Source organism: Oncorhynchus nerka, linkage group LG22 (genome assembly GCF_034236695.1).
Source record: "Oncorhynchus nerka isolate Pitt River linkage group LG22, Oner_Uvic_2.0, whole genome shotgun sequence".
In the NCBI taxonomy this organism is placed as follows: Eukaryota; Metazoa; Chordata; class Actinopteri; order Salmoniformes; family Salmonidae; genus Oncorhynchus; species Oncorhynchus nerka.
This window is the reverse complement of record NC_088417.1, coordinates 79,152,530-79,179,306: the sequence shown is the minus strand read 5'-3', so window position 1 is coordinate 79,179,306 and position 26,777 is coordinate 79,152,530.

The window sequence follows — 26,777 nt, the reverse complement described above, 5'->3', positions numbered from 1 at the left end:
AGGGGATCAGTCGACGAGAGAAAGCCTGCCTCAGACACCCAACACCTCCCACTGGCACCCTGATGCAGCATGCATGCAAACCCACCCCTCCCATGTGTCTATCAGCTGAGGGGGTTAAGCTCTGCACGCAGCCCCCTCCCTCTTCCCTCCTCCATGGCCCTGCATGGTAGAGTGCATGTTACACCAGTGTGAAGGAAGTGCATTTGGAATCATTGATGAAGTTCACTGGGAATCACAGAACGAGAGGTGGATGTGATAGTGAATGTGGCTCGGCAGGGTTTCCTGTTGTTAAAGGCTAAGTGTGTCTGATGTAATAAAATGAATATATGAAATGTAAAATTAAAGAGACTTAAGTGAATGAGCGAGAGTGAGAGCTGCATTGGCTGATACTGTACTGTCTCCACATCCGGAGAGTCCAGGATTTGATGTGCAGGGAGAAAAATAGCATTGAGTCACCTCTCTTCAAAACCAAATCACCTGCTCTCTAAATCCAATCACCTCCCTGTTAAACCCAGTGCCCTACAGTGCTGTGGCTCGCCCATCCGCTCTCTCTGGGCTGCCCGCTCTCCTCCTGCTCCCGGCCTATTGGAGCTGCACTATCCAGACTGTAAACTCTAAAGGGTTTGTTCCAGACATAGACCTTGATTTACTTCAGGCTCCACTCCAGGAGAAAACAGGTTTCCAAAAATCCCCTTTTTCACTTGCCTGTCTTTGGCTGCTCCTTTAATCTACTGCGCAACTCATTTGATGTGTCTTCCATGTCCACTGTCTGTTTGGGGTCTGTTTATTTCAGCATTGTGAGCTGGGCTGAGTTGATGTGCACGGTAGGTAAAAGGGTTAATACTGTGGCTTTGTGTTAAAGGGAACTGGGAGGCTCCTGTTCCCTGTGTTGTACAGGTGGAACGGCCCAGAAGTCCTGCCTAATGCCTGCATCAGGGCTAGCTGTGGGTATAGACACAGAGAGACTGTTTGGGAACTGATCCCCCTGGGGCTTTTCTGCAGGCATATAGACTTCCATCTGCAGATTCAAGGCAAACACATCTAAGTGTTGCTATGCTAGCTCTGCTTGTTTCTATGTGAATTGAACATAAATCTGAACTGACAAAATTATGTTATTTGTGTTTTGGGGGTTCATAGCTAGGTACTTTCAAGTTACAGTACAAATTGACTGATGGGTTGTTCCATTTGACCCAGTCACCATACCTTGTATTTTCTGCCCAAAAATGGTGTAGGTATACAGTACAGCTATATCCATCTATTGATTTGAATCAATGCTGTTTGGAAGGAGGTCAGTAGGTTGTGGACCTATTTAATTAATTAGGAATGGTAGAATGAAAAAATGGATCAGAATCAGGGACATGGACTCATTTCAGACCTGCCAGTCAATAACAGCCATACCACAATGGGTTTACCCTGGGGCCCTGCAGGGATCTCTCTGGAGCCACATGTAGCATTGTGCGTTGTCTGATCATTATCCGTGATTGTGTGTTAAACTTCTATTTTATCCTTGGAAACACATTGGGGGCACCATTTTTACCCAGTACATACTAGATGGCAACCTACATACAGCACAATAGAGCCACGGGGCAGCACAGAACATGCAAACAAACACACACACACAGACATACAAAAATACAAAAAATTAATTTGACCTGTTTTGTAACGGCAAAAGAATCCTGCAGCAACAGGATTTTAACGTTTGTTCCATAATGTTGCTTGATCGGTGGTTAGGCTATTAGCTGGCCAAAAGTAGGCTATTGTGTGTTTTATGCGGTGCAGGAAAATTCTCAGCAACAAAATAGTGATCAAATTAAGATTCTGTATCAATCAACACTAGACACACAGTCGTAATCATTGCTCAATACTTATAGCAATGATTGCCCAATGCAGTGAAGGACTTCATAGAACACATTAACTACATCTCTGCTCCTCTAATATCAACCACCGGACTGCACATGCTGTAGCATCCATGTCACAGTGCATAGCAACAGCTACATAGCAACAGTTGTACTGTGCATAGTAACAACTGCAAGTTAATTCGCAAACACGGGGTTATGAGAATAACTTTTTGTTTTCTACTCCTCATGTTTTCTACTCCCGATTAGAAGTCACAGTAACCTTGTTGTTTATTCTCAGTCAACAGGGAGGGGCTATATCTGCAGTTAAACTCCCTCTGTTGTCTTTTTCTGTTAAACATTTGAACCTCTCTGAACATGGGTGTTTATCTCTCCTCTCCATGTAGATATGCGTTCCATTCCTGATGTGGCCATGACTGGTAACTGTACTCAGGAGTGCAGTGAGCTGGGTCACTCAGACGCCTGCTGGATGCCTGGGCAGCCCTCCCCAGTGCGCAAGACCAGGAATCCCCCAAACTCTCCACCTTCGTGCCTTACCAGGAGAGAGGGAGCCTGGGCCGCCTGGCCAACGGGAGCGCCAGGCTGGGTGGCGAGGAGTACCGAGCCAGCATTCCGCCCTCCCGTAGTGCCTATTCCAACAGCGGCCATGCTCTTAGGCAGGACTGCCCAAAGGAGGAGGTGCCCCTGAGCGTGGCCTCTGAGTTCCTGCCCACCTCCCCTCCTAGCCACACCCCCAAACAAGAGATCTACCTGTGAGAAAGCCACACCTCCCACATCTGATTGGTGCACAGATAGAGGAGGAGCCACAGAGACACACCCACTTTAGAAAAAGAAACATGCTCTTAGAGGATCTGAAAAGTCCATTTATTGAAATAAATACCCATTCTGTAGGAAATATGGGATGTGATTTGTGGAATCATTGGTATGTGCAATAGGAGTTTTTCATTTGATTTATTTACATATTTATTGGTTTATTAATGTATTAATTAGTTAATGGATTTATTTATCGATGCAGTTTCTTTGAAAGCATTGGTTAAACACTTGTGGTAATATCACACTAAATCAACATACAATCAATCCCTAAAACACTAGTGATTTTCTTAGCTAAGCCCTAACCTGTTGTGATATGTTCTCTGGAACATCCAATGTGTGATCAGTGCCATAACCAGATAACATTCATCTGACAGGCAATGAAGCCCTAAGGGTAGACTGAACATTTTTGATTAACAATCAAATGGAATGGTCTTTCTTAATGTACAGTGCTGTAAATACATGTGAATGGTGTACACTGTATCTTGTATATATTTCTGTCTGGCTCAAGCTGATAAAAATAGCCTCAGAATTTTAGCATTTGAGCTTTTCTTTGCTGCTGCTGTTTAACACTTGATTGAAATGTTTTCCAAAAACTTGGACGGAGAGTGTGGAAAGGCACTTGAATGAATTAATCAACTACTCACAATCTCACACACACATCTGTGACCCCCAATCATGATAGAACCATAGCATGTTACCTCATGCTCCCTGGATAGCTATTAAGCCAGTGATACGAGCTGTGTGGCAGCATTTAATGGGATAATGTGTGTTTCACTGAGCCTCAGCACTGTGCCCCGTCTCTTTTCCTGGAAACAGTACACTTAGAGGCCATCACTCCTGATCACACTGATCTTTCCCAAACCCCTTGCACACATTCTGATAGTGTTTGCCCCTCTCAGAGTAGAGCCTCTGGTTCCCCACCTACACTGTAGATGAGAATATATATATTCTCTGTTCTGTGTGAAAAGCTCCTCTTCAATGCCTCACTATGCCTGAATAACACTGAGCTAATCAGTTGCTCTCCACATAGAGGTCACCATTACATTCAACCCTGTGTCTCTAGCCTCGTTAGGTTTTCTCCTCACGATCCGCGTGAATTTCAATAGTTCTAACTCCGCCTAAGGAGTTATTCACACGAGTTTCAGCGCAGCACTTTTCAGTTCTGAGAGCCACTAAGGTGACTCAGAGTGTTGTGACTGAATTCCCCTGTCTCACAGAAACTATGCTTTTTACATTTACATCCTGATAGGTTTCCTTGTGATGGTCTCACGTCTTTAAAGGAAGGCTACAGTAATCATCTGGGACACATTTTTATTTTACCTTTATTTAACTAGGCAAGTCAGTTAATTAAGAACAAATTCTTTATTACAATGATGGCCTACCCCGGTGACGCTGGGCCAATTGTGCACCGCCCTATGGGACTCCCAATCATGGCCAGATATGATACTGGATTTGAACCAGGGACTGTTGTGATGCCTCTTGCACTGACATGCAGTGCCTTAGACCGCTGCGCCACTCAGGAGACCTTTTGTTTTGGTGAAGAAGAAAAGTGGTCACTCAGGTCACCATTTTGTTTAAAAATAATTTACCTGTTGCATCCATTGGTGCATGTTATAAACAATGATGACATGTTGCCATTTCAAATAAAGTTAAATATTGGTTGCAGGAGTCATATATTTTCAGTCCAGTTGACATTCATAGAGTCCAGGTTATGTTACATTGTTAAGCTGTAAGCTGTTGTTCCTCATTTTTCAATTGACAATTATATAGAGGACATTCCTTTAGGCTACAGCAGCTGTCTTTGACAAATACTTATTTTCAAAGTCATTTAAAAGCAGACATCTGGAGGACACAGGAACAGTAGTATGTAATTGGATGATGATAACGCCACCGGTCCGCCTCGCAGCACAGTAGCATTACTCATAGCTTTTGATTTGTACACTGATTCGATTCGATTTGTATCTAAGCCCCTGTTTTGACCACAGTGTATTTCTATGGAGAGAGACAGTGGGTCTGGTCTGAGCAAGGGGTGGAAGGGCCTGGAAGGGAATGGATGCTGGGCTCCCATAATTACTTTGTGTAATGAGTCCTTAGCCAGGGCATATGTGAGCATACAGCCTGAAGACAACACAACAGCCACATAATCCAAATCCATCTGCAAAACTACAATAATTTAAAAAGCGGTATTTTTATCTGGACTTACCTCATCCCACCGCCGTTGGCAACACATGTAGAATAATTCAACTCAAACCATATGGAAATTACTGGACATGGACATGAATAAATAAGGCAGGTGATTATCCTAGCCTTGAGGGGGGAAAAGCACATTATTCTGTTTTCAAAGCCATTCAGCCACTGAAATAAAATCCAGCAAGAGTCATAATACACGATGATGAAGCCTTTTGGTCCCTGTCGCAGCCCCCCCCCCCCCCCCCCAACCCCCTCTCAAAGCAGCTTCACTGAGCTAGAGCAGCGGGTGAGTTCACTGACCTGGAATTATTAATATGTGTGAAAGATTGCGATGAGTGATAAAGCCAACGTCATACAGCCTCAACACTGGCTTTGTCTCCTATGCTCTGTCTGACTCCTTTCAGATTCGCTGATTCATCTGACTCCAGCCTGAATCTGGCATAAATCAACAGGCTTATCTCTTTACTAATCACTTGGCCTGGCTGAATAACTTGGTGTGGCTTCTCTCTGGCATGTCTGAACAACCGATTTTGACTGAAGCCTTTATTCAAATCAAACCACTGGGTTTGAGTGCTTACCAACACCAGTGTTTGCATACACATTATTTTTTCAGCCAGAATAACTGTGTTATACCTTTTTCTCTCCAGCCTATATCAATTAGTATGTTTGAATATCCTGAATCACATGGTTTTACCTGTCCTTTGAACTCATACTTAATTTATTATTTGTGTTGACTGCTCTCTAGAAAGCAGGATGGTTGTCAAGTCCTGGATCAAAGCATTAATAGCATGAAAACCCTTGATACACTCCACAGTATGTCCAATCATGTGAAGTTTGTATTTTTTATTTAATGTCAAGTTCACCTGAGTATCCTCTGCCTCTCTGTAGTGGTCTTGTAAGGTGATTGTGGCTGTGGACTGATGGACATGATGAGATACTGGAGAATAGGCAAAGGAGTTTTCTCTAAGACTAAGGGCTGGATTCAATCCATATTGCCGAAGTATCGCGGAAGATCCTCGTTAAAATGTAAAGGTAATGCCGACATATGCAGCGTTTACCGTGAATGCAGTCTCTGGAACATTGCCTATTGTCAATCGTGCTATAAAGTGGGTCTTCAGCGCTACGGATTGAATAGAGACTTAAGCCTCCTTAAATAGAAAATCAAAGTGAGCTATGACAAATCTCTCTTGAAAGTGCACAGTACATAGATCTACACATCCCCATGTGTGCTGTCAAGCAGGCTATGAGTTTAGCATGAATTCCAAAGATAATTAGTAGTGTTTTTGATGAGATCTTAGTGCTGGTTCTGGTTCAAGAACCCTCTCCCCAAGGAGCTGACATTCACAGCACATGTCATCACCATCAGAGACAGTTCTACACAGTAAAATAAAGACAAGCTGCCTTGAAAGTGTGTCGTTGCAAGAGAGTACCAAGTTGTTATCCTAATTGTTGGTTATATTTATATAGAACAAAATGCTTGTGATGCCATGTTTTTGTACAGTTTTATGTACATGCAAGTGAAGCTTTTTAAAACGTATTACAAAAGCTTATGGCATATAAAAATTGTAATGTGTTTCTTGAGATGTGCACATTTTGCCTTGGTTGGATTGATCTTTGCTGAGTCGGTGTGAATGTGGCCGTTCTATGCCTGCACCGTAGTCCTTCACTGGCTCCCTGCTCCCGAGGACTTTATCAGACTTTATGTTGATCGTGAACAGTGGATTGTCGGATCCTACCTATTTGTTCAATTCCAATGTGTTCCATTTCGTTCTGTTTTTGGCATGTTGAGAAAATTCCCTTGTAATAAGTCCTCAAGAACTTTGTAATAAAATGAGTCCAGGAAAAACAATGCTTTCAGTGACTTATTCAGTGTTGAGTATGTTTATTGATAGAATAGCGGAGTAATTATTTCCAGTGGTACATGTGTCAACTACGTTAATTGTGTAAATTAACTACAAATCCCATCATATGTAGCTTGGTAGTGTTTTGTATTCATATAGCATCCATAGGTCATGACTCATACCCTCTACTCTTGCAGTTTGCAATTTTTAATTGTCCCCAAATGTTGTCTGAAAAGCATGTTCTCTCTCTCTGCTATTATCTATGGCTTTTTGGACTAGGTAGGTATTACATTTCAGCATTATGTTGAACGACGACTTACCTGACACCTCCAGGACCTATCTGGGCCTGCAAATGGCTCCTGTATAAGGACAAGCCATTGGATTTCAGAATTACACTGTAGTGCTGACTGTCTATCAATCAATTATTAATGTGTCTGCGCTCTGCAAATATGAAGGAGACTCTCTCAGTTGAGGGATGTGCTGGCTCAGTGTTAGGGATATTATCAGATTTTAGGACTCATGAAAGTGTCCACATTGTTATTCAGAGAAGTCACTATGTGTTTTGCTAGATAACCATAGAAAGAAAGACCTAAGACCTCACAATAATCTACCATAAAATAAAGATAAGACTATGAAGATTGCACAGTAAAAAATGGATATCTTCATCCATACTACATGCAGTGGTTTCCGATACTTTTTAGTATGTAAACAATTACTCCCCAGTCTTATGATGTATACTATTAGAGCTATTTACACCAACTCATAGAATAAACTCAAACTGGTCAGAGATTTAAAAAAACAGTGGTCAGAAAAGCACACCATGGAAGTTGAGGCAGACCAAACTGACCCCTTCTGGATGCTAAAGAAACTGCAATGTGAGCTTTTGGACACAAATAATGAGACAATCAGAGAGGATATGGAGGAAAGGTACAGTCATCCAAACTTGGGACTCCCAGACAGTTATATATTGCATTTATTTTTCTCTCTCTTCACATCCCTAATCATTAGATTTCTCAACGTGAAGATAGAGTTCATGAATGCCATTAGATGACTACTGTTGGTGATACAACGTCATGTTACATATTGTGTTGCAGGAGTTCTAGCAGGGAAAACACGGTGATCCTGTAGCCTTTTCTTCAAGATTAAACTACCCCTTGGCTACTGCCGCTGTTGATCTGCCGTTGCTATGGAAACCTGGCCGCTATATCTCTCTTTCACCCACGCTCTTCTCCCCTCGCTTCGTTAAGTGCTTTGCTGCTGGCAATTAGAAATAAAACCAGCGGCAGGGCTGGCTGCTTTGAAACATACTCTTCAATTAAACACTGTCGAATAGAAATTTTTCTCAGAGCTACATCCTCTCTATATATAATACACCATTTGCCCCACAGCCATGTTTCTAAAGCCTGAACTGTGTGCTGCTTGCTTTGGAAGATGAATGTGTCCAAAAGCCATATTTCTTACAAATATACTAAAACAAATCAAATCAGTCACAGGCTCCGAATACAACAGGTGTAGACCTTACAGTGAAATGCTTACTTACAAGCTCCTAACCAACAATGAAGTTTCAAAATTAATCCAGATAAGAATAAGACATAAAAGTAACAAGTAATTAAAGAGCAGCAGTGAAATAACAACAGCGAGACTATATACAGGGGGTACCGATACAAAGTCAATGTGCGGGGCACAGGTTATTTGAGGTAGTATGGACATGTAGGTAGAGTTATTGAAGTGACTATGCATAGATGACAACAGAGAGGAGCAGTGGAGGGGGTGGGGGGGGGCACTGTAAATAGTCATTTGACTAGATGTTCAGGAGTCTTATGACGTGGGGGTAGAAGCTATTTAGAAGACTCTTGGACCTAGACTTGGCGCTCCGGTACCACTTGCCGTGCGGTAGCAGAGAGAACAGTCTATGACTAGGGTGGCTGGAGTCTTTGACAATTTTTTGTGCCTTTCCCTGACACCGCCTGGTATAGAGGTCCTGGATGGCAGGACCTGGGCCGTTCGCACTACCCTTTGTAGTGCCTTGCGGTCGGAGGCCGAGCAGTTGCCATAACAGGCAGTGATGCATTTATGAAATCGATCAAGTTCCAAGTTTAGCATGTTATTGTTCCAAATGCCATGTTAACAGATGCTCTCCATGCTCTTTTAGGCAGTGACATGTTTCTAACATCATGTAATAACATCTACATTTTTGGGGGGAAAAAAACAACTTTTCTGGTTGATTGATCCAGATGTGTGTCGTGGTAATGCAGATGTAAACATTTTCTTTTTCTTTTTTCCCCCTTGGGGATTTATACAGTAGTTACAGTACTTACCACATGCAGATAAACATTCATTCAGATGTACCTTCAATTACAAATACTTAATCATGCATGACTGTCCTTTATTCTAACACAGCATATATTTCAGTAAAGGTTTGTGGTTCGTAAACCCTGGTGTATAGTTGTAGCCAGCCATTTGTATTACTGTCTTATGTATTGCCTTCCATACACTAAAGATGTAATTGCTGCATTAAAATCAATGGAGCCATTTAAAGTGGATCATCATTACAGGAGTTTTTGTGTAAAGTCGATAACTACACTTGAGAACATTCCGCACAGCATGTCCTGCATAAACCAACTTCATTTTTTAAAACACACACACACACATAGAGAAACACAACAGCACACACAAAAGCAGCTGAGCACAGCCTGATTTACATTGGTTGAGTTTTCAACTAACGTGACTTCAATGTGAAATCAACAAACATTTCACCATGTTATTGGATTTAGGTTAAACGTGGGTGAAAAAAGCCTAAATGTCCTGAAGTGAATTACTTTTTGCAAATCCAATCAGTTTTCCACGATGATTCAACATCACAATGATTGTTTTGGTTGAAATTGGAAACAACGTTGATTTAATCAGTTTTTGCCAAGTAGGAAATTGGTTCTATGAGGAAAAAAACACATTTATCAGGCCTTTTCTAAAATGCATGAAGTTCAGACTCTACTTTGTTGTGTCTATGAACGCTCTCTACTGCTATTCGCGCCCACCTGATCTACAATCTCCCAATCATCTGTGATTCCTGAAATACCTGTGAGCCTCCTATTGGCTGTGACACAGCTCCCCTATTATAGCCACAGACCACTCGGAGAGAGGTCCCAGCTCACACTCAACACTGTTCCCTGACTTATATACAACCATCACCACTAGACCCAAAAACATCAGGAATCAAACACATGTCCAATTGACCACTGTCAACATCGTGTGTACAGATGGGATCCAATGGGATCACCCAGAGTCAGGTCTCAGAGGCACTCAGCCAGGCCCACACACTCAAAGTTGTTAAATTGTACAACTGAAATATTCACCAGTGAAAATGCACACAGCGATGAATCTCTTATGACATTGGATTGTTAGATTGGAATTGTGTTAGCAGTCCGCAACATGTAGGCCTATTGCTTTTCCATGATGATTTTAAACTGTAGTATATCCTATTCCCAGTGGCGCGTATTCATGTAAGCCAAGCTTCACCCCAAAAAATGTAAAAAAAAGTTATGAAATAAAAAACATACTAAATAATGTATCTTTTGTTTCTCTATGTTCCAGAAATGTTCTTCAATTTGCAGAACTGAATTTATCTCACCTGAAAAAGCTGTATAGCCCATCTATGCCTTATGGTTAAAAAGAGTATGACACTGTTGCAGCCTGTCACATTGAATGCAAGGGAAGTCAGCAAGCATTTGGCCTCCTCTGATAAAACAAGTATGAAATAATAGCCAATTAGCGTTGAGCTAAACTGAGTGAGCTCAACTGTGAATGGTACTGGCACACCAAAAAAAAGTATCAAGGGAAGCGAGTTTGGATTTGGCTTGTTAACTAGCTGGCCTGGTGCAACGTTACCCATGAATCAAAGTTAGGCTAGCGAGCAAGCATTTTAGTCAGGTAGCCTAGGAAAACTAAAACTGTGCATGACAGACTCACAGACCGTTTTGGCAACATGAAAGAGGAGACGGCATTGGCATTTCTCTACAAGTAGGGTGAGTCAGCATGTTATTCTACTTGTATGCACACACACACACACACACACACACACACACACACACACACACACACACACACACACACACACACACACACACACACACACAGAAATCAGTTCCATGGACAGCCATATCATATTTAGCTTATGTTGAATGGACTAAATTGTTTTTGTTATCTTTTAGTTGTCATTGTATTAGACTAAGCACATGTGATTAGATTATGTTGAAATGGTGCTGGAATAGTGGAGACATCACCTGTTTTCTTTGCAACTCTGTGGTTCCAAATCATTAGTTGTTTAGTAGTCCGAAAATGTCAGACATTAACTTGCTTGACTATACTGTAGGTCATTTAATGAAACAAAGGTGTGGTTGAATTTATTCTGCCACTGTTTCTTCTTATTGTCTCGGCCTTAGAGCTATACAGTACCAGTCAAACGTTTGGACACACCTACTCATTCAAGGGTTTTTCTTTATTTTGACTATTTTCAACATTGCAGACATCAACTATGAAATGATTCTTCAAAGTAGCCACCCTTTTTCTTGATGACAGCTTTGCACACTCTTGGCATTCTCTCAACCAGCATCACCTGGAATGCTTTTCCAACAGTCTTGAAGGAGTTCCCACATATGCTGAGCACTTGTGGGATGCTTTTCCTTCACTCTGCAGTCCAACTCATCTCAATCCATCTCAACTGGGTTGAGGTCGGGTGATTATAGAGGCTAGGTCATCTGATGCAGAACTCCACACATGCGCAGATCATCCATTCACCTCTCGCAGAGACACAGATTTCCACCAGTCTAATGTTCATTGCTCGTGTTTCTTGGCCCAATCAACTATCTTTTTCTTATTGGTGTCCTTTAGTATAGTTTTTTGCAGATGTTCGACCATGAAGGTCTGATTCATAAAGTCTCTTCTGAACAGTTGATGTTGTGCAGTGTCTGTTACTTGAACTCTGTGAAACATTTATTTGGGCTGCCATTTAGGAGGCTGGCAACTCAAAATAACTTTTCCGCTAAAGCAGAGGTAACTCTGAGTCTTCCTTTCCTGTGATGGTACTCATGAGAGCCATAGTCATAGCGCTTCATGGTTTTTGCGATAGTGAGAGAAAAAAAGTTGACTGACCTTCATGTCTTGAAGTAATGATGGACTGTCATTTCTCTTTGGTTATTTGAGCTGTTCTTGCCATAATATGGACTTGGTCTTTACCAAATTGGGCTATCTTTAAAAAAATGTTTTACCTTTATTTAACTAGGCAAGTCAGTTAAGAACAAATTCTTATTTTCAATGACGGCCTAGGAACAGTGGGTTAACTGCCTGTTCAGGGGCAGAACAACAGATTTGTACCTTGTCAGCTCGGGGGTTTGAACTTGCAACCTTCTGTTTACCACCTCTACCATGTCACAACTGATTGGATCAAACACATTAGAATGAAAGAAATTCCACAAATGTACTTTTAACAAGGCACACCTGTTAATTGAAATGCATTCCAGGTGACTATCTCATGAAGCTGGTTGAGAGAATGCCAAGAGTATGGAAAGCTGTCATCAAGGCAAAGGGTGGCTACTTTGAAGAATCTCAAACATAAAATATATTTTGATTTGTTTAAGACTTGTTTGGTTACTACATGATTCCATATGTGTTATTTCATAGTTTTGATGTCTTCACTATTATTCTACCTTGTAGAAAATAGTACAACAATACAGAAAACCCCTTGAATGATTACATGTGTGCAAACCTTTGACTGGTACTGTATATCACGGTGTCAAGGCATATGAACTAACATGTTACATGGATTGCAATATGGCTTTTTCGTCTGGCTTAGCTTCCCCGGTAATTTTACCCACTCACTGCTACTGACTATTCACCCTGTGTGCTGTCTCCTATCCGTTCCACTCCATTCCCCCACAGGTTAGCTCTGTCTGTATTGCTTAATTGTTGTAGGATCTGAATACACGGTGCATTAAGGAGGTATGGCTGCAATCCCCAATTTATTGCAAACAGCTAATGTTAGGCCATTGTAATTCTGTGTCTTGCTGCAGTAATCAAAAGACGACGAAATCACCTTACATAAAAAAACACAATAATTTTTTGTTGCAACAAAAACTGTTACTGAAATCATTTGTTTTCACAGTACTTACCGATTCAGAAGACATCCATTCACATTCACATCACATTAAAGTTGATTAAGTATTACAAAGTGACTGTTAGCCTCATTTTCCACTCCTGTGGCCTCCAATCACCGGCGGCTGGTGGCACCTTAAATCATAGTAATGATAGTAATAGCAATCATAGTAACAGTAAATCATAGTAATGGCTGGAATGGAATCAATGGAATGGTATCAAGCACATCCAACACATGGCTTCCATGTGTTTGATACCATTCCATTCACTCCATTCCAGCCAATATTAATAGCCGTCCTCCCCTTGCCAGCCTCATGTGCCTCCAATAGGATATTGTCACAGGCAAATAATATTGAAGCACAAAAAAGTGATTATGTCATGGATTTGATTAGCATAGAATGCTTAATTAATTACTTTATTGTGTATTTCATATTTCTTATTCTTATTTCTCGTGTGCTTTTTTCTAGTAGTACAATGTTATTGATTACTGCATTGCTGAGTTTTGAGTTTGCAAGAAAGGCATTTCACTGTACATGTGCATGTGACATTAAAACTTAAAATATATCAGGGCCAACAGTTTTCAACAGGCAGAAAAAGGCAGCATCAGCTGTTTGTACAGTAAAGTAACAAAAAATGGTGTTTTGCAGGCAGTTCTCCTCCATTGTACTGTTTGTAAAGAACAAAGTGAAACAGTACAGCTCTAACATCACTACAGATCCCACTTTAATGAATATTCAATGCCCTGTGATTCAGACAGACCGATGGGATAATTTAAATCTCATTATGGGGTCTATGTAAGATGTTTACATTATGTTTTTTTGTCGCCCTCTACACAAGGTTTAGCATTATAAGTCATACAGGGTTATCAGCTATACGTTAGGGATTAACGTGCAGTACTATAGCCTGTATAAAGGCATGTTGAACACTACAGGATCTCTGTGTCAGCTGGGAGTGCTTGCTTACCACTTCCCTCCCTGCCTGCCGTGGCCTGCCTCGCAGGATACACTTAAACTGCTCCACATTTACATCTCTAAACCTGAGAAACATGACACTTAGGCAGTAATCTAATTAACCACAACTATAAATCCAAATGGAATTAGCGCTGTGTACCTTTTGCAAAGATGTCGTACTTTGCAGTCACAATGTATGCAATAACACAGACAGGCTAAGGATATATGGTTCTGACTCTCATCATCTGGTCTTTACTAACATACTTTCAGGGCATAATATTCTCATGTTGTGGAAGAATGAGAAAACGTGATACTCGCGACTGGTGACTGGCTGGTGTGGGAGCACAGCGTGATGACTCAATCACGATTTATGGCATTGTTTGAATGGTAGGCCATCTGTGGGCTATCACAGGGGTCAAAAACACCATATCTGTGTCAATTTCAATGAAGAAACGTTCCCACGGAAGTCCTGGGGTCACTAACGCCAGGAGAGGTACGATGACTGACGAAACCTTGAATTGACTAAATGAATGTTACTGTGTGAATTACATAGTCATGTTTGGATTGTTTCAAGAGTTCATAAAGAGTTATGCATTATGATATGCTTTAAGTGCTATGGATTTATTCTTAGAGAAACTGTGTTATTCTGTTCTTAGGATGGCAGATAGTTCAAAGAGGAACGGCATACGATGTTGAGGTGTGATGATTAGATCCAAGAATGTGTGTGTTGTTTTCATGCCTTTGTTTGAATGTTTTGGGCCATGCAAAGGGTTGTTATTTAGAAGATGGGAGATACTGGGATTTGGCACTCTGGAAGAATCAAATATGGGATTGGTCAACCAATCTCCTGATGCATGTCATAGTGGTGAATTACCTAAGCCATTAAGACAGGATATTTTGTATTCCTTTTATCATGAAGATTTCTCATATGTACCATTTGTTAATTGTAGTCTTATTGTGTAACTGTAAAAAATCGGATTACTTTTAAATGGATAGTCCTTACATTTCTGAATAGTATTCCTTGAATTATTATTTGGTGAAATGTCTAATGGTAAATGTTATTCACAATATAGCACGTATGCTCGCAACCTTGGCTATACCCACTGGATACGATTACGGGCCTATAGCATTCACATAATAATTGAGTCAGATTGATAAATAGAGTTTAACATAATGGAGACCCCACAAACCTACATAATGGTTGGATAATTTCCAGCAAACTATCAATGATGACTCACCAGTTGATGGGGAATTATATATTACACATCCTCATAATGCATACCCATAGAGGTTCATAATCTACCATCACAGTTCATTATGTTCTACCTCCATAGTCTTGCATCCTCTCATGGCCATTTGGACTCACCTCATCATGCTGTCCCCAAGCCTCATATAATGTATTCACAGTCACCACAGTGACATCTGAAGAGCTACCTACTCTACGCTCTTGTATCAGCTACAGGCTCTGTCAGTGGCACTCCACAGACTTTTAATATCAGCAGCCAATTGATATTAATCTCTTCCAACAGCTGACCTGGCTCCTCTGGAGTGGCAGACTCTAACCTTTAGGAGTGGCTGACCCATATCTCCAGGGACAGCCAGCTTGGACTAGGATGAGATTGAGCATGTACTCACAGTAAAGCCACTGAGTTCAAGAGATGCCCACGGCTGTTAAGCACTCTGAGCTAAGCCCGCGTCTCACTTGATGGTCAGTCATCTATTTCTCCTCCTTTGGTCAACGGTTTAGTTTCAGCTCTGTGGCCAATCATTTATTTCTAGTCTCATGGTCAGCCATTTATTTCTGGCCTCACGGTCACTCATTTATTTCCGGTATTGTGGTCAGTCGTTTACTCTATTTATTTCCAGTATTGTTGTCGGTTACATATTTTTGGTTTTGTGGACCATGATGGAACCTTGTGCTGCAATACAGTGTGGTGTTTTATGTATCTATGGGAACCATTTTCCTGCTAGCTTTTATTAATCGGAAGGGAACTTTTTTAATCCAGTGGTGTTTCTGTGAGAAGTGATTGCTTTATGCATCTCTCTAACGTCAATATGCCTTCTATAGCCCACTTGTCCCACACCCCATACATGCGGATACCACACCTAGGTTAACTGGTGCCTCCAGAGATGCAACCTCTCTCATCGTCACGCAATGCCTAGGTTTACCCCCACTGTACTCATACCCTACTGTAACGGTTTTCTTCTGGTGAAAGAGAGGCGGACCAAAATGCAGCGTGGTGGTTATTCATGTTTAATTTATAAAGACACTATACATGAATAAACTAACAAAAACAATAAACGTGCGAAAACCTAAACAGTCCTATCTGGTGCAAACACAGAGACAGGAACAATCACCCACAAACACACAGTGAAACCCAGGCTACCTAAGTATGATTCTCAATCAGAGACAACCTGGCCGTCCCTCTAAACTTTCAGCTCATACAAGGAGAAGACTGATCATTGATGCAGCCAAGAGGCCCATGATCACTCTGGATGAACTGCAGAGATCTACAGCTGAGGTGGGAGACTCTGTCCATAGGACAACAATCAGTCGTATATTGCACAAATCTGGCCTTTATGGAAGAGTGGCAAGAAGAAAGCCATTTCTTAAAGATATCCATAAAAAGTGTTGTTTAAAGTTTGCCACAAGCCACCTGGGAGACACACCAAACATGTGGAAGAAGGTGCTCTGGTCAGATGAAACCAAAATTGAACTTTTTGGCAACAATGCAAAACGTTATGTTTGGCGTAAAAGCAACACAGCTCATCACCCTGAACACACCATCCCCACTGTCAAACATGGTGGTGGCAGCATCATGGTTTGGGCCTGCTTTTCTTCAGAAGGGACAGGGAAGATGGTTAAAATTGATGGGAAGATGGATGGAGCCAAATACAGGACCATTCTGGAAGAAGACCTGACGGAGTCTGCAAAAGACCTGAGACTGGGACGGAGATTTGTCTTCCAACAAGACAATGATCCAAAACATAAAGCAAAATCTACAATGGAATGGTTCAAAAATAAACATATCCAGGTGTTAGAATGGACAAGTCAAAGTCCAGACCTGAATCCAATCGAGAATCTGTGGAAAGAACTGAAAACTGCTGTTCACAAATGCTCTCCATCCAACCTCACTGAGCTCGAGCTGTTTTGCAAGGAGGAATGGGGAAAAATTTCAGTCTCTCGATGTGCAAAACTGATAGAGACATACCCCAAGCGACTTACAGCTGTAATCACAGCAAAAGGTGGTGCTACAAAGTATTAACTTAAGGGGGCTGAATAATTTTGCACGCCCAATTTTTCAGTTTTTGATTTGTTAAAAAAGTTAGAAATATCCAATAAATGTCGTTCCACTTCATGATTGTGTCCCACTTGTTGTTGATTCTTCACAAAAAACACAGTTTTATATCTTTATGTTTGAAGCCTGAAATGTGGCAAAAGGTTGCAAAGTTCAAGGGGGCCGAATACTTTCGCAAGGCACTGTAGATATCATCCTGACCAACTTGCCCTCTAAATACACCTCTGCTGTTTTCAACCAGGATCTCAGCGATCACTGCCTCATTGCCTGCATCTGTTATGGGTCCGCGGTCAAACAACCACCCCTCATCACTGTCAAACGATCCCTAAAACACTTATCAGACCTACAGTTGAAGTCAGAAGTTTACATACACCTTAGCCAAATACATTTAAACTCAGTTTTTCACAATTCCTGACATTTAATCCTAGTAAAAATGTCCTGTCTTAGGTCAGTTAGGATCACCACGTTATTTTAAGAATGTGAAATGCCATCATAATAGTAGAGAGAATTATGTATTTCAGCTTTTATTTCTTTCATCACATTCCCAGTGGGTCAGAAGTTTTACATACACTCAATTAGTAATTGGTAGCATTAGCCTTTAAATTGTTTAACTTGGGTCAAACGTTTTGGGTAGCCTTCCACAAGCTTCCCACAATAAGTTGGGTGAATTTTGGCCCATTCCTCCTGACAGAGCTGGTGTAACTGAGTCAGGTTTGCATGCCTCCTTGCTTGTACACACTTTTTTAGTTCTGCCCACAAATTTTCAATAGGACTGAGGTCAGGGCTTTGTGATGGCCACTCCAATACCTTGACTTTGTTGTCCTTAAGCCATTTTGGAAGTATGCTTGGGGTCATTGTCCATTTGGAAGTCCCATTTGCGACCAAGCTTTAACTAACCTCCAGACGAGCTTCAACGCCATACAACACTCCTTCCGTGGCTGCCAGCTACTCTTAAATTCTAGTAAAACCAAATGCATGCTATTCAACCGATCGCTGCCCGCACATGCCCGCCCGACTAACATCACTACTCTGGATGGTTCTGACTTGGAATAATGTGTACAACTACAAATACCTAGGTGTCTGGTTAGATTGTAAACTCTCTTTCCAGACACACATTAACTTCTTTGGGATAGGGGGCAGCATTTTCACTTTTGGATAAATAGCGTGCCCAATTTCAACTTCCTGCTACTCATGCCAAGAATATAAGATATGCATATCATTAATAGATTTGGATAGAAAACACTCTGAAGTTTCTAAAACTGTTTGAATCATGTCTGTGAGTATAACAGAACTTATGTAGCAGGCAAAACCCAGAGGACTAACCATTCAGAATTTTTATTTTTAGGTCACTGTCTCTTCAATGAGGTCTCATTGGGAAACGAGATTTCTAAGGCACTTGATTGCAGTTCCTACCGCTTCCACTGGATGTCATCAGTCTTTGGAATTTTGTTGAGGTTATTCCTTTGTGCAATGAAGAAGTACAGCCATCTTGGAACAGGGTAACGTTATGTGTAGTGTTTGAGAGTTGCGCAAGACTTGAAAAGTAGCGTTAGTTTGTGATCCTCCTGTATTGAAAACAGATAGACCGGTCTTCAATTTGGTCGATTATTAACATTTAAAAATACCTAACCTTGTATTACAAAAGTAGTTCGAAATGTTTTGGTAAAGTTTACAGGTAACTTTTGAGATATTTTGTAGTGGCGTTGCGCAAATTGGAAGCTGTTTTTTTCTGGATCAAATAAATGGACATTTTGGATAGATATCGACGGAATTAATCGAACAAAATTACAATTTGTGATGTTTATGGGGCATACTGGAGTGCCAACAAAAGAAGCTCGTCAAAGGTAAGGCATGATTTATATTTTATTCCTGCGTTTTGTGTGGTACCTGCAGGGTTGAAATATGCTATTCTCTCTTTGTTTACTGTTGTGCTATCATCAGATAATAGCTTATTATTATTATTTTTGAAATCTGACATGTTGGCTGGATTCACAACGAGTGTAGCTTTAATTTGGTATCTTACATGTGTGATTTAATGAAAGTTTGAATATTATAGCATTTTTTAATTGGCCAGGTGGGACATTTGCGTCCCGCCTATCCCAGAGAGGTTTAATAGCCCATCCAACCAACTACCTACCTCATCCCCATATTTGTTTATTTTTTTCTGCTCTTTTTCACACCAGTATTTCTACTTGCTCTTCATCTGCACATCTATCACTCCAGTGTAAATTGCTAAATTGTAATCACTTCGCCACTATTGGCCTATTTATTGCCTTACCTCCTGACTTCAACTGCACACACTGTATACAGATTTTTCTATTGTGTTATTGACTGTACATTTGTTTATCCCATGTGTAACTCTGTGTTGTTGTTTTTGTCACACTGCTTTACTTTATCTTGGCCAGGTCGCAGTTGTAAATGAGAACTTGTTCTCAACTGGCCTACCTGGTTAAATAAAGGTGACGTTTTCTTTTTGATGGATATGTACGGACAGATAGTGTAGGATTGTGTCCACTAAGTGGTGTATATAAGCTTAGGTCTCTGGAAGTGGATACATGAACAATTGGACAGCAGCAGCCTTGTCTGTTGAAGTGTTTGTTCAGACAAGAGGAAGAGCAACGTGTTAGCTCTTAGCTTTGTGTTTATGGAGACAGTTGGGGAGTTCAAACAGCAAAACTGTGATTGGTTGATGCCTGGCTAATGGGTTTGTAAAGATGTTTGTGGGGGATACAGATGGAGAGCACTGCGTTAGGTTGGGGATGCTGTAACTGCCAGAGAAAGCAGAATTGACAGCTCCTGCAAAAAGGACAGACAGCCTACATGATGGAGGGGAGAAGGGATTCTCATTTAAAAGATGAATGCTGACAGCGACATTCCCAGAGGACCTGTTCCTTCTGTCCAAACGGAAATCAAAAGGAGCAGCGCTTCTGATTAACTACATACCTGGGCTGTTAAGCAGCTTTAGATTAAACTATTTCTACAGGTGTGTCTGTATCATAGAAGCTCATCAGAGGAGGAAGGGGAGGACCATCCTACTTATCATTTTTAGATAAAACTATACTAAATATGTTCACATCACCAAATAACTGTTTAAAACACACTGTTTTGAATGAAGATCTACAGTAGCCTCGTCAGCACCCTCTAGGGTAGCAGGAGGACAGCTAGTTTCTGTCCTTCTCTGGGCACATTGACTTCAACAGAAAAACTAGGAGGCTAATGGTTCTCATCACTGGTGGAACAAGTACCTAATAGTCTAGCTTGAGTAAAAGTAAAGATACCTTCATAAAAAGTAAAAGTGAAAGTCACCCAGTAAAATACTACTTGAGAAAAAGTCAAAAAGTATTTGGTTTTAAATATACTGAATTAAATATCAAAAGTACATGTAATTGCTAAAATATACTTCATTATGAAAAGTAAACGTATAATCATTTCTAATTCCTTATAAAAAGAAAACCAGAAGGCATCATTTTCTTGTTTTTTAAATTTACGGATAGCCAGGGGCACACTTCAACACTCAGGCATAATTTACAAAAGAAGCATGTGCGTTTAGTGAGTGCGCCAGGTCAGAGGCAGTAGTGTTGACCAGGGATGTTCTCCTGTTAAGTGTGTGAATTGGACCATTTTCCTGTTCTGTTAATAAGCATTCAAAATGTAACCAGTACTTTTGGGTGTCAGGGAAAATGTATGGGGTAAACAGCACATTCCTTTCGTTAGGAATGTAGTGAAGTAAAATAAAAAAGTCAAAAATGTAAAGAGTAAAGCAAAGTCCAGATACCCCAAAAATCTACTTAAGTAAAAACATGTGAAAGTACTACTTAAGTACTTAACTTCCATAGACCTACACAGTAATGTTGCCGACTTCAGGAGAACGTCCTCCAACCTACCTGAGCTCTTGCAGTATGAACTGATATGTTCAGTCCATCCAATCAAAGGATCAGATAATTAATCTAGTACTGTAAGCATAAACTACAGCTAACTAGCTAATACTGTATTGCATAAAGTGTGGTGAGTAGTTGACTCAAAGAGAGAAAATAGTCGAACACTTTTGAACAGATTAATTACTTCAAAAATGAAGGACAAGCAGCAGAAAAAGAGAGGGGGGGGGAACAAGCTATGTTTCATGGTATTTTTTTTTTTTTTACATGTGTTAATTTACCTTTCACTTACTTAGCTAATGCAAGCAAATTTAGCCTACTAAACAACCATACTAAAACAGAGGAATGCTATTTATGTTAGGTAGCTGACTAAGGCTATCCAGCACTGCAAATCTTCCAAGCCAAAGTAAGCTTTCGGTTTTATTAATTTATTGCCACTGGAGCCTGCCAGTGCAACTACTAATCTACTTGCTGTACATTGTACTGCGTGATTGTAGACATTGGATTGTTGGTTTACTAATGTGCTGGTTGTAGTTTGTTGACTATAACATTAATATGGTGACAATATGGTGACAACGATGTAGGCTGTGTAACGGTTATGGTAAGAAAGTTTGGATTGGAGAGGTTTTTGCTCCTGCTCACAGACAGCTGTTGTGTTGTGCACTGAAGTCCACAAGAGAAGAGAAAGGGTGAGAGGAGGAGAAGCGAGAAGGAATTACACCACAAGCATAGTGATGATGCTTTGGCTTTTATGAAAATGGACTGTGTTTGTGGGTGATCAGGGGTGTATTCATTCTGTCGATTAAATTGCAAAACATTTCCTAAATGTAATGAAACGGGGAGGAACCTACATAATTTGTCCAATAGAAATGTTCACTCGACCTGTGCACCTACTGAATGTTATGATTATAATTAATTTGTAGGCTAGGTTGTCTCAACCTCAGATACAGTGCATTTGTGAAAGTATTCAGACCACTTCACATTTTCCACATTGTTAAGTTACAGCCTTATTTTAAATATATATTTTTTATTTAAATACTCAATCTACACACAACACCCCCTAATAACAAAGCAAAAACTGGCTTTTAGAAATGTTTGCAAAAAAACTTTGCTATGAGACTTGAAATTGAGCTAAGGTGCATCTGTTTGATCATCCTTTGATCATCCTTGAGATGTTTCTACAACTTGAATCGAGTCCACCTGTGGTAAATTCAAATGATTGGACATGATTTGGAAATGCACACACCTGTCTATATAAGGATCCACAGCTGACAGTGCATGTCAGAGCAAAAACCAAGCCATGAGATCAAAGGAATTGTCCATAGAGCTCCAAGACAGGATTGTGTTGAGGCACAAGAAGGTTCCATTGAAGGTCCCAAAGAACAAAGTGGCCTCCATCCTTCTTAAATGGAAGAAGTTTGGAATCACCAAGACTCTTCCTAGAGCTGTCCGCCCAGTCAAACTGAGCAATCGGGGGAGAAGGGCCTTGGTCAGGAAGGTGACCAAGAACACATAGAAGAATCTTCCAGAAGGACAACCATCTCTGCAGCACCAATCAGGCCTTTATGGTAGAGTCGCCAGATGGAAGCCACTCCTCAGTAAAAGACACATGACAGTCCGCTTGTAGTTTGCCAAAAGGAACCAAGACCATGAGAAACAAGATTCTCTGGTCTGATGAAACCAAGATTGAACTCTTTGGTCTGAATGCCAAGCGCCACGTGTGTTTTTCAGTGGCAGGGACTACCTAAATGACGCAGACCCGTAGCACACACGTCTGTAGCCATGAAGTGCTTTGAAAGGCTGGTAAATGGCTCACATCAACACCATTATCCCAGAAACCCTAGACCCACTCCAATTTGCATACCGCCCAAGAAGATCCACAGATGATGCAATCTATATTGCACTCAAAACTGCCCTTTCCCACCTGGACAAAAGGAACACCTATGTGAGAATGCTATTCATTGACTACAGCTTAGCATTGAACACCATAATACCCTCAAAGCTCATCACTAAGCTAAGGATCCAGGGACTAAACACCTACCTCTGCAACTGGATCCAGGACTTTCAGACGGGCTGCCCCAAAACATCTGCTACACTGATCCTCAACGCTGGAGCCCCCCAGGGGTGTGTGCTCAGTCCCCTCCTGTACTCCCTGTTCACCCACGACTCCATGGCCAGACACGACTCCAACACCATCATTAAGTTTACAGACTACACAACAGTGGTAGGCCTGATCACGGACAATGACGAGACTGCCTATAGGGAGGAGGTCAGAGACCTGGCAGTGTGGTACCAGAATAACAACCTATCCCTCAATGTAACCAAGACTAAGGAGATGATTGTGGACTACAGGAAAATGAGGACCGAGCACGCCCCTATTCTCATCGACGGGGCTGTAGTGGAGCAGGTTGAGAGCTTCAAGTTCCTTGGTGTCCACATCACCAACAAACTAGAATGTTCCAAACACACCAAGACAGTCGTGAAGAGGGCACAACAAGCCAAACCCCCTCATGAAACTAAAAAGGTTTGGCATGGGTCCTGAGATTCTCAAAATGTTCTACGTACGGCCCAGTAAAACACTGTGGTAAAGCTGCCTGCCATCCAAGACCTCTACACCAGGCGGTGTAAGAGGAAGGGAAAATTGTCAGAGACCCCAGCCACCCCAGTCATAGACTATTCTCTCTACGTCCGCATGGCAAGCGGTACCGGTATGCCAAGTCTAGGACAAAAATGCTTCTCAACAGTTTTTACCCCTAAGCCATAAGACTCCTGAACAAGTACTCAAATGGCTACCCGGACTATCTGCATTGTGTGCCTCCACCAACCCCTCTTTTATGCTGCTGCTACTCTCTATTTATCATATACTATGCATAGTCACTTTAACTATACATTCATGTACATACTACCTCAAATGGCCCGACCTACCAGTGCTCCCTCACATTGGCTAACCGGGCTATCTTAAGTGTTCCAAGATGGCATAGCAGTCAGACGTCCTTTGCCCTCGTCTTGTCGTGTCCCTTGTGTATACACTGCTCAAAAAAATAAAGGAAACACTAAAATAACACATCCTAGATCTGAATGAATGAAATATTCTTATTAAATACTTTTTGCTTTACATAGTTGAAAGGCTGACAACAAAATCACACAAAAATGATCAGTGGAAATCAAATTTATCAACCCATGGAGGTCTGGATTTGGAGTCACACTCAAAATTAAAGTGGAAAACCACACTACAGGCTGATCCAACTTTGATGTAATGTCCTTAAGTTAGGGCCGTGGTTCCGTGGTAGGAACATAAATCAGCGGAAATGTTCAAGTGCGCCACCTATAGTTGTTGATAAAACTCAAACTTTCATTAAAATGCACATACAATGTATTGAATTAAAGCTACACTCGTTGTGAATCTATCCTCCACGTCAGATTTGTAAAAAGCTTTTCGGCAAAAGCATGAGAAGCTATTATCTGATAGCATGTATCCCCAAAATACAGCAACGTCACCTAACGACAGATTTTGCGATAGCCGGGGGATACTCAAAACGCAGAAATAAAATATAAAACATTCCTACCCATACCTTTGACGAGCTTCTTTCTTGGCACTCCTAGATGTCCCATAAACATCATTTGGGGTCTTTTTTCGATTAAATCGGTCCATATATAGCCTAGATATCGATCTATGAATACTGTGTGAACAACGGAAAAAAATAGTGTTTTCTAATGTAACGTCATTTTTTAAAATTAAAGTCGACGATAAACTTTCACAAAACACTTCGAAATACTTTTGTAATGCAACCTTAGGTATTAGTACACGTTAATAAGCGATAAAATTGATCAGGAGGCGATGTAAATTCTATAGGTGTCCGTCTGGAAATAATGTCCGGAGAAATCTCAACCAAAACATCCTGTCGGAGACCGGAGGAAATCGGCTCCCTTGTTCCGGTTTGACCAAGAAACAAAGCCGAAGCAAATGACAAGACTCTAGACATCGTGTGGAAGCTGTAGGTACTGCAACCTCGACCTCATTTAATCCGGTTCACCTTTAACAAATCCTGGAAGAGGCGCATGGATATTTATTTCCATTTTCAGTGATCAGATTTTCCTGCACTTTTCGATGAAACGCACGTTCCGTGATTTAACCAGTTTTAGAAACGTCTGAGTGTTTTCTATCCACACATACTAATCATATGCATATACTATATTCCTGGCATGAATAGCAGGGTGCTGAAATGTTGCGCGATTTTTAACAAAAAGCTGCGAAAATTCGCAGCTTCCCTAAGAGGTTTTAAAACAAGTCCAAATGAGGCTCAGTAGTGTGTGTGGCCTCCACGTGCCTGTATGCCCTCCCTACAACGCCTGGGCATGCTCCTGATGAGGTGGCGGACTCCTGGACAGTCTGTGAGGTGGTCCAACTCCTGGACAGTCTGTGGTGCAATGTGACGTTGGTGGATTTAAAAAAATATATATATATTTTTATTTCACCTTTATTTAACCAGGTAGGCTAGTTGAGAACAAGTTCTCATTTGCAACTGCGACCTGGCCAAGATAAAGCATAGCAGTGTGAACAGACAACACCGAGTTACACATGGAGTAAACAATTAACAAGTCAATAACACAGTTGAAAAAAAGGGGCAGTCTATATACAATGTGTGCAAAAGGCATGAGGAGGTAGGCAAATAATTACAATTTTGCAGATTAACACTGGAGTGATAAATGATCAGATGGTCATGTACAGGTAGAGGTATTGGTGTGCAAAAGAGCAGAAAAGTAAATAAATAAAAAACAGTATAAAAACAGTATGGGAATGAGGTAGGTGAAAATGGGTGGGCTATTTACCAATAGACTATGTACAGCTGCAGCGATCGGTTAGCTGCTCAGATAGCTGATGTTTGAAGTTGGTGAGGGAGATAAAAGTCTCCAACTTCAGCGATTTTTGCAGTTCGTTCCAGTCACAGGCAGCAGAGTACTGGAACGAAAGGAGCGAGACATGATGTCCCAGATGTGCTCAATTGGATTCAGGTCTGGGGAACGGGCGGGCCAGTCCATAGCATCAATGCCTTCCTCCTGCAGGAACTGCTGACACACTCCAGCCACATGAGGTCTAGCATTGTCTTGCATTAGGAGGAACCCAGGGCCAACCGCACCAGCATATGGTCTCACAAGGGGTCTGAGGATCTCATCTCGGTACCTAATGGCAGTCAGGGTACCTCTGGCGAGCACATGGAGGGCTGTGCGGCCCCCCAAAGAAATGCCACCCCACACCATGGCTGACCCATCGCCAAACCGGTCATGCTGGAGGATGTTACAGGCAGCAGAACGTTCTCCACGGCGTCTCCAGACTGTTACGTCTGTCACATGTGCTCAGTGTGAACCTGCTTTCATCTGTGAATAGCACAGGGCGCCAGTGGCGAATTTGCCAATCTTGGTGTTGTCTGGCAAATGCCAAACGTCCTGCACGGTGTTGGGCTGTAAGCACAACCCCCACCTGTGGACGTCGGGCCTTCATACCACCCTCGTGGAGTCTGTTTCTGACCGTTTGAGCAGACACATGAACATTTGTGGCCTGCAGGAGGTCATTTTGCAGGGCTCTGGCAGTGCTTCTTGCCCAAAGGCGGAGGTAGCGGTCCGGCTGCTGGGTTGTTGCCCTCCTACGGCCTCCTCCACGTCTCCTGATGTACTGGCCTGTCTCCTGGTAGCGCCTCCATGCTCTGGACACTACGCTGACAGACACAGCAAACCTTCTTGCCACAGCTCGCATTGATGTCCCATCCTGGATGAGCTGCACTACCTGAGCCACTTGTGTGGGTTGTAG